Source organism: Halichoerus grypus, chromosome 10 (assembly GCF_964656455.1).
Source record: "Halichoerus grypus chromosome 10, mHalGry1.hap1.1, whole genome shotgun sequence".
NCBI classification, from domain to species: Eukaryota; Metazoa; Chordata; class Mammalia; order Carnivora; family Phocidae; genus Halichoerus; species Halichoerus grypus.
In genome coordinates, this window is record NC_135721.1 from 80656832 (window position 1) to 80672227 (window position 15396).

General features: G+C 36.4%; 1 protein-coding gene, 1 non-coding gene and 1 pseudogene across 5 annotated transcripts in view; 1 reads left to right on the top strand and 2 right to left on the bottom strand.

Moving 5' to 3' along the window:
- The window catches only part of LOC118525972 (E3 SUMO-protein ligase RanBP2), an 81960-nt gene that overhangs the window by 54423 nt on the left and 12141 nt on the right, over window positions 1–15396 (bottom strand). The window contains exon 1 of one of the 4 annotated variants that reach the window (XM_078056681.1): window positions 11399–11503. The exons of the other annotated variants lie outside the window; for them this stretch is intronic. The gene's annotated coding sequence lies outside the window, so the exon portion shown is untranslated. Of the gene's footprint in view, window positions 1–11398; window positions 11504–15396 lie in introns of those variants that run through there. 4 annotated transcript variants of the gene reach the window in all.
- LOC118525967 (small ribosomal subunit protein uS19 pseudogene) lies at window positions 105–11801 on the top strand (annotated as a pseudogene).
- Window positions 9111–9246, bottom strand: LOC118526047 (small nucleolar RNA SNORA42/SNORA80 family). Its single transcript, XR_004912446.1, has one exon. It is a non-coding gene; the product is annotated as a small nucleolar RNA SNORA42/SNORA80 family (small nucleolar RNA).

The window sequence follows — 15396 nt, forward strand, 5'->3', positions numbered from 1 at the left end:
CTAAACAGACAGAAACCTGCTTTCTTAGGGGAGGTGAGGTATACTAAAAACTTCTCTTGCCATATTCAAGTCTTTATGGGCAAGTACTTCCAACCCATTAAAGCATGGGGGACTCTCTGGTCCAGGTACTGTTTGCTGTTCTCTCTACAGATCAGTATTTTACACTCAAGGAATTAAAAAGGCAGAAATAAAAGTTGAATTCTTCCAGTAATAAACCAAGTCTACACCCTGGCCTTTTATTTCAGTGAGTTCCAAAATTTAAGATCCTGGGACACACCAGATGTTATACACACATGATAAGAGTACACAGCCATCAAACATCTAATTTTTGAAAACTATAACAAGGACACAGAAAAAAAACAACATATTAAGTGAAAAAAGAAGTCTACAAAGCAGTATGTTTTCATTTATTATTTCTAAAAAAATGCAGATTTAGGATTTGTTCATTGTGCCTACAATAGGCACTGGGAAACGAGTAGTACACACAAAAAAATCTGTCTTCAAGAAGCCTGCATAGAGGAGCAGAAAAGAGTGCTATTTTATAGTATTTCATCAACTATTTACAGTACACCACATTTTAACAAAGCTAAAATCAGTATTCATCTCACAAATCAGAGGAATCCTAACATTGCTGCCTGTTTAGTTGGCAGAGTTTCTTCTTTCTTAGCTGGTAATGGTGGTAGGGCACAGACAATGGCATCATGTTTTATAAAATAAGAGAGTTGTAAGGAAAGGTCTTACTACTAAGGGGACATTTGATCAGAAACCTAATAAGGTGAAGAAGTGATTATCTAGGGTAGACTAGACAGCAGATGGACTATAATAATTTAATCCCCATTGTTTAGTGTTTCAATTTTTCCTTTTTAATCAAACCTAGAGAAAATACTCTTAATCACACTCATCTTAAAATACTCTTTCTCATGACTTCAGAGATAACTATGCTCTCTAGTTCAACTTCTACCTTAGTGGCCACTCCTTCTCAGGCTCTTCCTCACACTGAATTCCCCAGGAGTCAGTTCTAATTCCTCTTCTTTCAGGAGATCTCCTCTGTGACAAATACTGAATCTCATGTACGACTACTGACAGTATTTTGACTCTCAAATATGTATTTTTGGCTCTCATTTTTCCTATGCTCTAAACTTATGTGCAAAACATCATCACCAAAATCTGTCAGTTCTACCTTCTACATTACCTCAGTCCACCCATTTTTCTACATCTCTGTTACTATTACCAAAGTCCAAGCCTGCTATGATCTCCCTCCCTTCTGAAAAGGCTAATTCCTTCCTGTTTCCCTCTATATATTTTTCTTCCAGCTAATTTATTCACCAAAGGTGTAGCATTTCAAACATAACACAAACCATGTTATGCCTTTGCTTAAAATTTAAAATCCTTCCATGGCTTCCATTATGTGTTGAAAACACCCAAATTTCCCACCAAAGACTAGCATGACATGGCACCTGCCTGCTATGGTTTAGCCAGTGACTAAAACCAGAATGCATTTCTCCAACTGGGGCAGCCCCAAGGAATCTGTTTTAAACAAGGCCAACAGCTGGTATTGATTTTTCTATCCAGCGCTTTCAATGTCAGAGTGAGAAATTCAATGAGTGCATGTAAATGAAAGAGAGCCTATGGTTCCCTTAAACAAATGCCTCATCATCTAGAGACACACGTGAATGAGCGAACAAGATTCTCACTATCCTAGTGAAACCACAACTAAGGGGCAATCAGTTTGAGAGAATCACCTGACCAAAACAAAACAAAAAAACCCTTACTGAGCAAGACTCTAGTCTGGCACACTGAAACAGTTAAGTGTAGAATAAGTGGAAGGGGGGCGCCTGGGTGGCTCAGTCGTTAAGCGTCTGCCTTCGGCTCAGATCATGATCCCAGGGCCCTGGGATCGAGCCCCACATCAGGCTCCCTGCTCCGCGGGAAGCCTGCTTCTCCCTCTCCCACTCCCCCTGCTTGTGTTCCCTCTCTCGCTGTGTCTCTGTCAAATAAATAAAATCTTAAAAAAAAAAAAAAAAGAAAAAAAAGAATAAGTGGAAGGCTCCCCATGCCCCTCACCTCCCTCTCACTCCCCTCTACACCTTGGGGAGGCAGAGTTAGGTCCAGTATATCTGTTAAAAACATAACACAGGTATTCTAAGTGAGTAAAGAGAGAAAACTCCAGTGAAGCAAAAGGAGAAAAAATATCTACGTTTTCAGTAGGAATACAGACCCAGAAAAAGTGGGGTCTCCCAATCCTTCTGATATTTTTAAGTTTTGAGCAGATGCCAGAAAGTTACCATACTGACTTTGGGCAGTCAAGTCCTCAGAAACCTCACTTTTTGGTCCTTGGTGTCACTTCATCCTATCTTTGTGAAGCAAAATTCATCTATCACTGAATTTGTTCACGCACTAATAGAGCTAGGTTTACTTTTTATCCATTTATTGGGGGGGGGAAGGAGAGCAGGAGCACACACGGAGGAGCAGAGGGACAGACTCTAAAGCAGACTCCCTGCTGAGCACAGAACTCCATGCGGGGTTCGATCCCAGGACCCATGAGATCGTTAACACCTGAGGCGAAACCAAGAGTCAGATGCCCAACCACCTGCACCACCCAGGCACCGCTGAGGGCTTTCTGCAGCTTTCCCAAATTGTCACTTATCTGTGTTTGATGTGTTTGTGAGATAAAGCTTCAATTTTTATGCAGTAAAAACTATCTTTACTGTTCATTTCTTTTTTCAGATTATATGGTAAAAAAAGGTCTTTTTTCATTTGAGATGAATACTCATCTATATTTTCTTTCAGATTCTCTAAAATTACCTTTTAAGTATGAAACTTATTTTGGTAAATATTGTAGGCGAGAGCCCTATTTTTAAAAATAAATCATTAAACCAAAAAAATCATTAAACAAATGTCAATTGTTCAAGCAACATCTACTGAATAATCCGTATTTCCTCCATTGCTTTGGAATGTCACTTTGCAATGCCACATAAATCTATGTTATGGCATCTTAACTTAAAACCCCTTTCTCCTACTACACTTCTTACTCCTCACCAAAGAAGGTGTTAAATAAGCAGATATGTTTTAAGTCATAAAAGTCCGTATGAAGATTAAAAAATTTAATTTAAAATTATAGAAAAGTTGGGGCACCTGAGTGGCTCAGTTGTTAAGCAGCTGCCTTCAGCTCAGGTCATGATCCCAGGGTCCTGGGATCAAGTCCCCTATCAGGCTCCCTGCTCTGCGGGGAGCCTGCTTCTCCCTCTCCCTCTGCCTGCCGCTCCCCTTGCTTGTGTGCTCTTTCTCTCTGTCAAATTAATAAATAAAATCTTTAAAAAATAAAATAAAATTACAGAAAAGTTGGGGCGCCTGGGTGGCTCAGTTGTTAAGCAGCTGCCTTCGGCTCAGGTCATGATCCCAGGGTCCTAGGATCAAGCTCCACATCGGGCTTCCTGCTCAGTGGGGAATCTGCTTCACCCTCTCCCACTCCCCCTGCTTGTGTTCCCTCTCTCGCTGTCTCTCTCTCTGTCAAATAAATAAATAAAATCTTTAAAAAAATAAATAAAATTACAGAAAAGCATAAAGTTGACAAGACACACACACACACACAAATCTGTTTGTGTATCACACTATTTCCTCTCTTAAGGAACCAATACTGCTAAATAATTTTCACAAGTCCTGATTGACAAAGTGAGGGAAGAAATAGGGCAATGATGGGACATGGATGTGGATAGTTATTCAGGCCAAACAAGAGCATGACTGTGTTTTTAGGCTAAGGAAAAACAGCCAGTTGAGGACAATCTGAAAGAAAAGGGGGAAATAAGGGCTCAGGAAACTGAAAGGGATGAGAACAAGAAAAGATGTCAGGCAGGTACCTTGAAAAGGAAATATACAGATGACAGAAGAATGAATAGGGCCTGGTGGTTCACTGCCAACAGTCTGTTTACCAATGAAGAAGTGAGGTAGTTTGTTGAGTAAACATGAAGAATTTGACGTGGACAGTGAAGTTCTAAAACAGCGACTGAAGTGATCAAGGACAGGCGCATGGCCCACAAATAAATGCTCACATATATGGTCACGTAATCTCCAACAAGGGTGCTAACAACACTCAATGGAGAAAAGACAGTTTACAACAAATGGTGCTGTGAAACCTGGACATCCACATGCAAAAGAGTAAACCTGGACCCTTACTTTATACCATCTGCAAAACTTAACCCCAAATGAATTAAAGACCTAAAACTAAGATCCAAAACTATAAAACTCCTAGAAGAAAACAGGGGAAAAGCTGTATGACATTTAATTAAGCAATGGATTTCTTGGGATTGACACCAAACACATGGGAAACAAAAGTAAAAATAGACAAAAAGGAGTACATCAAACTTAAAAACTTTTGTGTATCAAAGGACATAATCAACAGGATAAAAAGTCAACCTACAGAATGGGAGAAAATATGTGCAAACCATACAGCTGATAAAGGATTAATATCTAGGATATATATATTAAAAAAAAAAAACTCCTACAACTCAATAACAAAAAATCAAATAACCAAACTAGAAAATAAGCAAGACTTTATAATAGACGTTACTCCAAAAATGATATATGAATGTCCTAAAAACACATAAAAAGATGCTCAGCATCACCAATCAGGGAAATGGAAATCAAAATCACCATGGGATACCATTTTATATCCATTAGAATGGCTACTATCCAAAAAGAAAAAAAGTGAAAACAAGTGTTGGTGGTGATATGGAAAAGTTGGAACCCTTGTGTATTGTTAGTGGAAATGTAAAATGGTGCAATTATTATGGAAACAATGTGGTTCATCACAAAATCAAAATTTAAACTACCGTATGATCCAGCAATCCAACTTCTGGGTATATAACCAAAAGAAGTGAAAGCAAGGTCTTGAAAAGAAATCTGCATACTCACATTCATAATAGCACTATGCACAACAGCCAAGGGTTATAAGCAACCCTTGTTCCTCAAAGAATGAATGAATAAAATGTAGTATATACAATACAAACAAGAGAATGTTATTCAGCCTTAAAAAGGAAATTCTATGACAAACTACAACACGGATGAACTTTGACAACATTATACTAAGTGAAGTAATCAGTCAGAAAAACAAAAACTTCACATGAATTCACTTATACGAGGTATCTAAAGTAGTAAATTCATAGAAACAAAGTCAAATGGAGGTGGCTAGGGGAAAGGAAAAACGGTTTAAGTTGTTCAATGGGTGCAGAGCTTCAGTTTGGCAAGATGGAAAAATTCCACAGCTCTACTGCACAATAATGTGCACTAACACTAATGAACTGCACAATTAAAAATGGTTAAGATGGCAAATTGTATGTATTTTTTGCCACAATTTATGGGGGGTGGGGAAAGGGACAGGCAAATGGACTGCAGAATACTGAAGACTCAGGTGAAGTTGGAAATCTGAGATTTATATATAGTGACACCAATCTAGAAATGCAATTTAGAAGTGCAAAGATAAAATCAATCACCCAAAAAGAGCTTTAGAAGCAGTATTTTAGTTTTTATATCACAAAAGCTAATAGGAAAAGACTTAACTAGATAAAAGAATAACTATTTAAATAGTCATATCACAATAAAAAAAAAAGAAAAACACTAAAATTGACTCTAGACATCCAGCTTCCAGTTTGGCATGTAAGGAGCTTAGAAGTAGCCACTCTGTCCTAACAAAAAGTAAAAATTTGAACAAACTAAAAAAACAAAATACAACTCATTTTAGATCCATAAGAGAAGTTAAGGTCACTAACTGCCCCTCAAAATTGGAGACAAATACAGAGAATCAAACCTCACCACAGGAGAAACCTCCACAGGAGCCAGTGCCAGGGTAGGAAAACCTAAACTGTAATTGACAATTGTTGGAAACTCAGGGTGGACAAGTCTGAGATAAAAACCCCATCACATTACTCAAATTCTACCAAGTACATCATGCCCAGCTGTAAGAAAAAAAAATGACAAGGCTACTAAAAGGCAAAAAACAGTTTAAAGAGAGAGAGCAAGAAGCACCTGTGTGACTCAGTCAGTTAAACGTCCAACTCTTGATTTCAGCTCAGGTCCTGATCTCAGGGTCATGGGATTGAGCCCTGCATCCCACTCCACACTCGGTGGGGAGCCTACTTCTCCTCCCTCTCTCTCCCTCTATCCCTCGCCCTGCTCGCATGTGCGCTCTCTCTAAAATAAATAAATCTTTAAAAATAAAAATTAAAAAACAGAGCAAGCATCAGAATAAGACTCAGATATGCAAGAGATGCTGGAATTATCAGACTGAGAATTAAAATAACTATGATTAATACACTAAGGACTCCAATGGATAAAGTAGAACAAATGAGCAAGGTAAGCAGAGAGATAAAAATTGTAAGCACAAAAAGAAACGCTAGAGATCAAAAACATTAGCATAGAAATGAAGAAGAGCCTTTGATGGACTTACTAATAACCTGAACATGGGTGAGCTAAGAATCTCCAAACTTGAGGCTCTCTCCAAAAAAATCTACAGAACTGAAAAGCAAAGAGAAAAAAAGATAAAGACAAACAAAATATCCAAGAATTGTGGAACAACTACAAAAGGATAATATCCATGAAATAAGACTACAGGAAAGAGAAAAGATAAAAGAACAGAAGAAATATCTGAAACAATAATTACTATGGAATTCCCCCAACTTAATGTTACACAAAAAAACCCATAAATCCAGAAAGTTCAGATCCAGCATGCTCAGAGAACATCAAGCAGAATAAATGCCAATAATAATAATAATAAAACCTATGCATATCATATTCAAACTACTGAAAATAAGAGACAAATGACATTTAAGCTAGAGAAGACCTCACCTATGAAAGGAGCAAAAGTAAGAATCACATTTAACTTCTCAAAAACCATGCAAGGAAGAAAAGAGTGGAGTGAAATATTTCAAGTTGAGAGAAAAAACAACCAACCTAGAGTTCAGTACTCCATGAAATTATTCTTCATAAGAAATGGAAGAAATATTTCGTCACACAAACAAAACTGAAGGAATTTGTTACCAGTACATCAGCCTTACAAAAGATGTTGATAACAGTTATTTAGAGGAAAAAAAAAAATGATACAGCTGAGAAATTCACATCTACATAAAAAAAAATAGGAAAAGTGAAGATAAAATAAAAACTTCTATTTTTCTTTTTTTAATTGATCTAACGTATACCAGTTGTTCAAAACAATACCAACATGTATTTTCATTATGTAGGAGAAATGTATATAAAATTTGTTTGTGTTTACATATATGCTCACATATTTTATATAAAAGTAAAATATATGATGGCAATGACACAAAGAAAAGGAAAATTTAAGATTATTTTGTTATTATGAGGTACTCACATTACCCATGAAGTAATGTAGTGTTATTTGAAAGTAGACTTGGATTAGTTGTAAATGTATATTGCAAACTCTAAGGCAACTACCAAACAAGTAAAAAAAAGTTTAACTGACATGCTAAAAAAGGAGCAAAATTGGGAGTCACAGAAAATGCTAAGTGAAAACAACAAAAGGCAGATTAAGAAAGGAAGACAAAAAAATAGGAACAAAGAACAAGGACAACAAATAGAAAATAGCAATAAATAAGATAGCTCTTAACCCAACCATATCAATATTAACTAAAATGTCAATGGTCTAAGTCTACCCAGAGAAAGATAATTTTTAATCCACTCTGACAATGTCTAAAATTCAACTATATGTTGTCTACAAGAAATCCCAATTAAATATAAAACCCATATAGATTAAAGGTAAATGGCTGGGGAAAAAAAAAAAAAAACACTAACTCAAAAAGATATAAGCACCACCATGTTCACTGCAGCATTACTTACAATTGCCAAGACATGAAAACAACCTAAGTGTCCACTGACAGATGAATGAAGAAAATGTGGTACATATATACAATGGAATATATTCTAACCATAAAAAAATGAAATCTTGCCATTTGCAATTAACATGAATGGATTTCAAGGGCATTATGCTAAGTGAAATAAATGAGAAAATGACAAATACAGTATGATTTCACTTATATATGTGGAATTTCAAAAAACAAAACAAAGACTCAAGATCATAGGTACAGAGAACAGACCGGTGGTTGCCAGAGTTGGCAGGGTGGGCAAAATGGGTTAAGGGAGTCAAAATGTACAAACTTCCAGTTACAAAATAAATGAGCCAAAGGGGATATAATATACAGCATGGTGAATATAGTTAATAACATTGTATTGCTTATTTGAAATTCACTAACAGAGTAAATCTTTAAAGTTCTCATCACAAGAAAAAAATTCTGTGACTATATACACTGACAGATACTAACTACACTTATTGTGGTGACCATTTCACTATATGAATATTGAATCGTTATGCTGTATGCCTGAAACTAATACAATAAATACATAAACAAGTAAAAGTAAGTGGTCTGAAAAAGATACACCAATCTAACATTAATCAAAAGAAAGCAAGAGTAGCTATACTGATTCTAAACAGAAGACTTCAGGGCAAAATTATCCAGGATCAAGAGGAAGCACTACATTTTGATAAGGTCAATTCTCCTACAAGACAAAGAAGTTCTTAACATGGTATGTCCTTAAACACAGTAAAATATGTAAGGCAAAAACTGATAGAACTGTAAGGAGAAATAGATGAATCCACTTTTACATATAGTTGAGCTATTTCACTTTCCCTCTATCAGAAATAGATCCAGCAGGAAGAATCAGTAAGGACAATAAATGAACTAAACAATATCATCTACCAACTGGACATAATTGATATCTATAGAATACACATCCAACAACAGAATACATATTCTTCTCAAGCTCACATCATTCACCAAAACATTATGGGCCATGAAACACACCTGAACAGATTTAAAAGAATAGAAATCCTACAATGTATGTTTTCAAACCACAATAGAGTAACAGAAAGGTAGCTGAATAATGCCAAAATACTAAGAAATTAAGCAACAAACTACTAAATAATACATGGCTCCAAGAAGATATCTCAAGAGAAATTTTTTAATATTTTGAACTAAATAAAAAAAACATATCAAAATTTGTGGGATACAGCAAAAACATCAGAGACTTTTTCTTTTTTTAAACATAGTACAGCCCCCTCAGTGCTCACAGCACCCCAGTGAGGAAGCTGGGCAATGGTTCGGGGCTGCATGCTCCACTAGCACAGGTATACTATGAGAGGCCCACAGAGAAGGGCCTGCCATCAATCCATTATCATGCACTAGAGATATATTAGTATATATACTAGATAAGATCTAGAATTAATTATCTAAGCCTCCACCTTAGGAAACTATTAAAAAAGCAAACAAAATAGGCAAAAAGAAAGTAAAAATTAAAAAATAACATGAAACACAATTAAGAAATAAAACCAACAAAACCAACGGCTGATTTTTTGAAAATATCAATAAAAATCAATAAACATCTCATCAAGGTAACTTAAGAAAAAAGAGAACACAAATTACTAATACCAGAAATAAAAGAAGGGGGACGCCTGAGTGGCTTAGTCAGTTAAATGCCTGCCTTCAACTCAGGTCACGATCCCAAGGTCCTGGGATGGAGCCTTGCATCGGGCTCCTTGATCAGGAGGGAGCCTGCTTCTCCCTCTGCCTGCCACTCCTCCTGCTTGTGCTCTCTCACGCACACTCTCTCTGCCAAATAAATAATCTTAAAAAAAAAAAAACTCAGACAAGAAATAGATTACCTAAATAGGCACATATCTGTTAAAGAAACTGAATAAATAATCATCTTCCAAAACAAAAAGCACCAGGTTCACTGGTGAAGTCTACCAAACATTTAATAAAAAAGATTATACCAATTCTCCACAATCTTTCAGAAAATAAAAACAAAGAAAATAACTCTTAATTCATCTTATGAGACCAGCATTACCTTAATACCAAAATCAGAGAAAAACATTACAAGGAACTACAGACCAGCATCACTCACAATCCATAGCTACAAAAGAATATTAGCAAACCAAGTCCAACAATGTATAAAAACAATTATATGCCACAACCAAGTGGGATTTATCCCAGGTATGCAAGGCTGGTTCAACTTTCAAAAATCAATTAATGTAATCCATCACATCAACAAGCTACAGGGAAAAAAAAAACTCATGATCACATCAATACATGTAGAAAAACATTTGAGAAAACTCCACACCCATTTCCAATAAAAAACAAAAAACAACAACGCTCAGTACATCAGGAACAGAGGCAAATTCCTCAACTTAATAAAGAATATCTACAAAAACGAACATCATACTTAATGGTAAGGAACTCAACGTTTTCTCGCTGAGATCAGGAACAAGGCAAGGATGTCCCCTCACCACTCCTTCACATCATCATACTGGAAGTCCTAACTAATACAGAAACACAAGAAAAGAAAAGATACACAGGTTGGAAAGGAAAAAATAAAATTATATTTGCAGACAACATGACTGTCCACAAAGAAAATCCGAAACAACTGATGAAAAAATCCTGGAAATAGTAAGTTTGAAGGATACAAGCATAATACAAAAAAGTCACTTTCCTATATACCAGCAACGAACAAGAGGAATTTGAAATATAAAACACAAAACCATTTTACATTAGCACCCCCAAAAACGAAATGCAGGTGATCCTTGAACAATGTGGGAGTTGGGGTGCCAACCTTCTGCACAGCTGAAAATCTATACATAACTTTTGACTCCCTCAAAAACTTAACTACTAAAAGCCTGCTACTGATTAAAACCCTTACCAAAAACATAAGGCAATTAACACATAGTCTGTACATGATATTATATGTTGCATTCTTAAATAAAACTAGAGAAAAAAACATTAAGAAAATCATAAGGAAGGAAACAAAATCACAAGGAAGAGAAAATACGTAATACTACATTGTATTTATCAAAAAAAATTCACAGAGAAGTGGACACGTGCAGTTTAAACCATGTTGTTCATGGATCAACTGTAGTTATAAATCTAACAAAGTATGTGTAAGATCAGTAAGAGGATAACTACAAAACTCTGATGAACGAAATCAAAGAACTAAATAACTGGAGACATTCCATGTTCATGGACAGGAAGATTTGATCTTAACAAGATGTCAGTTTTTCGCAACTTCATCTATAGATTCAATGCAATCCCAAACAAAATCCCAAGAGCTATTTTGTGGATATCAACAAAGCGATTCTAAAGTTTATATACAGAGGCAAAAAACCCAGAGTTGCACAATATTGAAGAAAAAAATCAGAAGGACTGACACTACCTGACTTCAATACTTACCATAAAGCTAGACTAATCAAAAGAATGTGGTATTAGGTGGTCCCTTCCAAAGAGCTAATAATGTAGCAGAAGTGGAGCAGAAGAAGCACACCTTCCACAAGTTCACATACCGTGGCATGGACCCTCAACCAGCTGCTGGACGTGTCCTAGGAGCAGTTGATGCAGCTGTACAGCGCCTGGCAGCAGTGGAGGCTCAACCGGGGTTTGTGGAAGAAACAATGCTCACTGCTGAAGCACTTGTGCAAGGCCAAGGAGGAGGCTCCCCTGATGGAAAAGCCCAATGTGGTTAAGATGCACCCGTGGGACACAATCATCCTGCCTGAGATGGTGGACAGCATAGTGGGTGTCTACAATGGCAAGACCTTCGAACAGGAGGAAACCAAGCCCAAGATGATTGCCCACTATCTGGGTGAGTTCTCCATTACCTACAAGGCTGTGAAGCACAGCAGGCCTGGTACTGGAGCCACCCACTCCTCTACTTCATCCCTCTTAAGTAGCCTGTTCAGCCAATAAAGGCACAGACTTCTCAAAAAAAAAAAAAAAAAAAAAAAAAGACAATGTGTATTAGCAAAAATATAAACAAAATGGGACAGAATAGACAGCTCAGAAATAGACCCAAATAAGTACAGTTAACTGATTTCTGACAAAGGAGCAAAGACAATATAATGGAGGCAAAATAGTCTTTCAACAAAGGGTGTTGGAACAATTGACATCCACAGGCAAAACCATAATAAAATAACAATAACCACAGACATCATACCCTTTACAAAATTTAACTCAAAATGAATCACAAACCTAAATGGAAACATAAAACTATAAAATTTCTAGAAGATAATGGGAGAAAATCTAAATGACCTCAGGTCTGGTGATGACTTTTTAATATACAACACCAAAGGCACAATCCATGAAAGAACTAATATGCTGTATTTCATTAAAATTAATTCATTAAAATTAAAAATTTCTGTTCTGAAAAAAAGTTTGTTCTGCAAAAGACACTGTCAAGAGAATGAAGACAAGCCACAGAATGGAAAAAATATTTGCAAGAGATACATCTGAGAAAGGACTATTACCCAAAACACACTAATAATAAAATGAGATTTAAAAATGAATCAGTGATCTGGACACATCACCAAAAAATATATACAGACAGCAAATAAGTATATAAAAAGATCCACATCAATTTGTTTAACTGCAAATTAAAATGAGACACCATTACATATGTATCCGAAAAGCCAATATCCAGAACACTTAAATCACCAAATGATGGCAAGGCTGTGGTGCTACAGGAACTCTCATTCATCGCTGGTAGAAATGTAAAATGGTACAGACACTGTGGAAGACAGTTTGGCAGTTTCTTACAAAACTAAACACACACACACACACACACACACACACCCACCCACCCCAAAAACTCAAAAACCTAAACATATGATCTAGCAATAGTGCTCCTTGGTATTTCCTCAGAGGAGTTGAGAACTTAAGCCACCCAAAATCCTGCACACAAATGTTTTATAGTCAAATCTTTGAACCAACCAAAATGTTCTTCAGTAGGTGAATGGATAAATAAACTGTGGTATATGCAGACAGTAGAATATTACTCAGCACTTTAAAACAAATGAGCTATCAAGCCATGAAGAGACATGGAGGAGACTTAGGTGCACATTACTGAATGGAAAAAGCCAATCTGAAAAGGCTACATACTGTATGATTCCAACTATATGATATTCTGGAAAAGGCAAAACCATGAGGATACTAAAAAGATTAGTGGTTGTCAGGGACTAGGGGGAAGGATGAATAAGCAGAGCACAGAGGATTTTTAGTGCAATAAAACTACTCTGTGTGACACAATAATGGTAGATACATACCATTATACATTTGTCAAAACACACAGATTATACAACACCATGAGTGAACCCTAAGGTAAACTACAGACTTTGGGTGACAATGATATGTCAAAACAGGTTCAACTGTAACAAGTATACCACTCTGTGGGAAATACTGATAATGGGTGAGGCCAAGCACTGTGTGCAGGCAGGGAGTATGTGGGGAATATCTGTACCTTCTGCGCAATATTGCTGTGAACCTGTAACTGCTCTAAAAAATAATTTTAAGGGGCGCCTAGGTGGCTCGGTTAAGTATCTGCCTTCCACTCAGGCCATGATCCTGGAGTCCTGGATTGAGCCCCATGTCAGGTTCTGTGCTCTGCGTGGAGCCTGCTTCTCCCTCTGCCCCTCCCCACTCATGCTCTCTTTCTCTCACTCTCTCTCAAATAAAATAAAATCTTAAAAACAAAAAATTGTTTTAAAAAATTTAACTCTAATTCTCAACAAAGTATCCTCATCAAAATGAATCCAACAGCATATTAAAAGTATTATACACCCAATATATGGCCAACTGGGATTTATCCCAGGAATGCAAGATGGTTCAATTAAAAAAAAAAAAATCGAGAATACATTTTAACAGAAAAAAATGATCATTTCAACTGCTGCCAAAAGAAAAATTTCACAATATTCAACATCTGTTCATAAAAACTCTCAGAAAACAAGAATACAAGAATTCTCTCAGAAAACTAAGTATAACTTCAATATGATAAAGGCCATAAATGAAAAGCTCACAGCTAACATCATACTCAATGGTAAAAGACTTTTAAGGCTTTCCCCCTAAGATTAGGAACAGCTTTTACCACTTCTATTCAACATTGTATTAGAAGTTCTTGTCAGAGCAATTTGAGAAGAAAAAGAGATAAGCTTCCAAATTTCAAGCAAAAGGAAGATGTAAAACTATCTCTCTTCACAGATGACATGATCCTAGATAGAGAAAATCCCAAAGAATCCATAAAAAAACCACTAGAGCTAAGAAACTAATTCAGTAACATTGCAAGGTACAAGATCACCACACAAAAGTCAGTTGTGATTCTATGCACCAACAATGAACAATCCAAAAAAGGAATTAAGAAAGCAATTCCATTTACAATAGCATCTAAAAGAGTAAAATACCTGGGTGACAAATTTAACCAAGGAGATGAAAGACTGTGCACTGAAAATTACAAAACATTGCTGAAACAAATTAAAGTCTTAAACAAGTGAGAAGATGTGTTGGAGGATAGAATGACCTAACACAGTCAAAATGGCTCTACTACCCAAAGCAATCTATAAATTCAACACAATCGCAATAAAAATTCCAACAGCCTTTTCTGCAGAAATGGAAAAGCCAATCCTCAAAATTCATATGGAACTGCATGGATACCCAAACAGACTAACACTCTTGAAAATGACAAAGTTGGAGGACTCACCACTTTCCAATTTCAAAACTTACTACAAAGATAAAGCAATCAAAACAGTGATCCTAACATTAAAGACAAACATATAGTCCAAAGAAACAGAACTGAGAGTTCAGAAATAAACCCATACATCTATAGCCAATGGATTTCTGGCAATTCAATGGGAAAAGAACATTCAATGGGAAAAGTTTCTTCAATAGATGGTGATGGCACAACTGACTTTCCACATGCAAAAGAATGAAACTGGAACTGTTCCCCCCACCATATGCAAAAATTAACTCAAAATGTGTCAACAACTTAAATATAAAAGCCACAAAAATTTCAGAAGAAAACCCTGGGATAAGTCTTCATGACCCTGGATTTAATAATGTATTCTAAGACATGACACCAAAAAGCATAAGAAACAAACAAAACAGGTAAAATGAAATTCATCAAAATTAAAAACTTCTGTACACCAAATTACATTTTAAAGAAAGTAAAAAGGCAACATATAGAATAAGAGAAAATATTTGAAAATTATATCCAATATATAATTTCTGCAACTCAAGAAGAAAACAAATATTCTATTACTAGCCCAAGGCAGGTGCTTGGGTGGCTCAGTTGGCTAAGCATTTGTCTGCCTTTGGCCCAGGTCGTGATCTCAGGGTCCTGGGATCGAGGCCCTCATTGGGCTCCCTGCTCAGCAGCGAGTCTATTTCTCCCTCTCCCTCTGCCCCTGCTTGTCCTCGCACACGCGCTCTCTCTCGCATGTGTGCACGCGTTCTCTCTCAAATAAATAAAATCTTTTAAAAATAAATAAAAGCCCAAAGCAAGGACTTGTCTACAGAT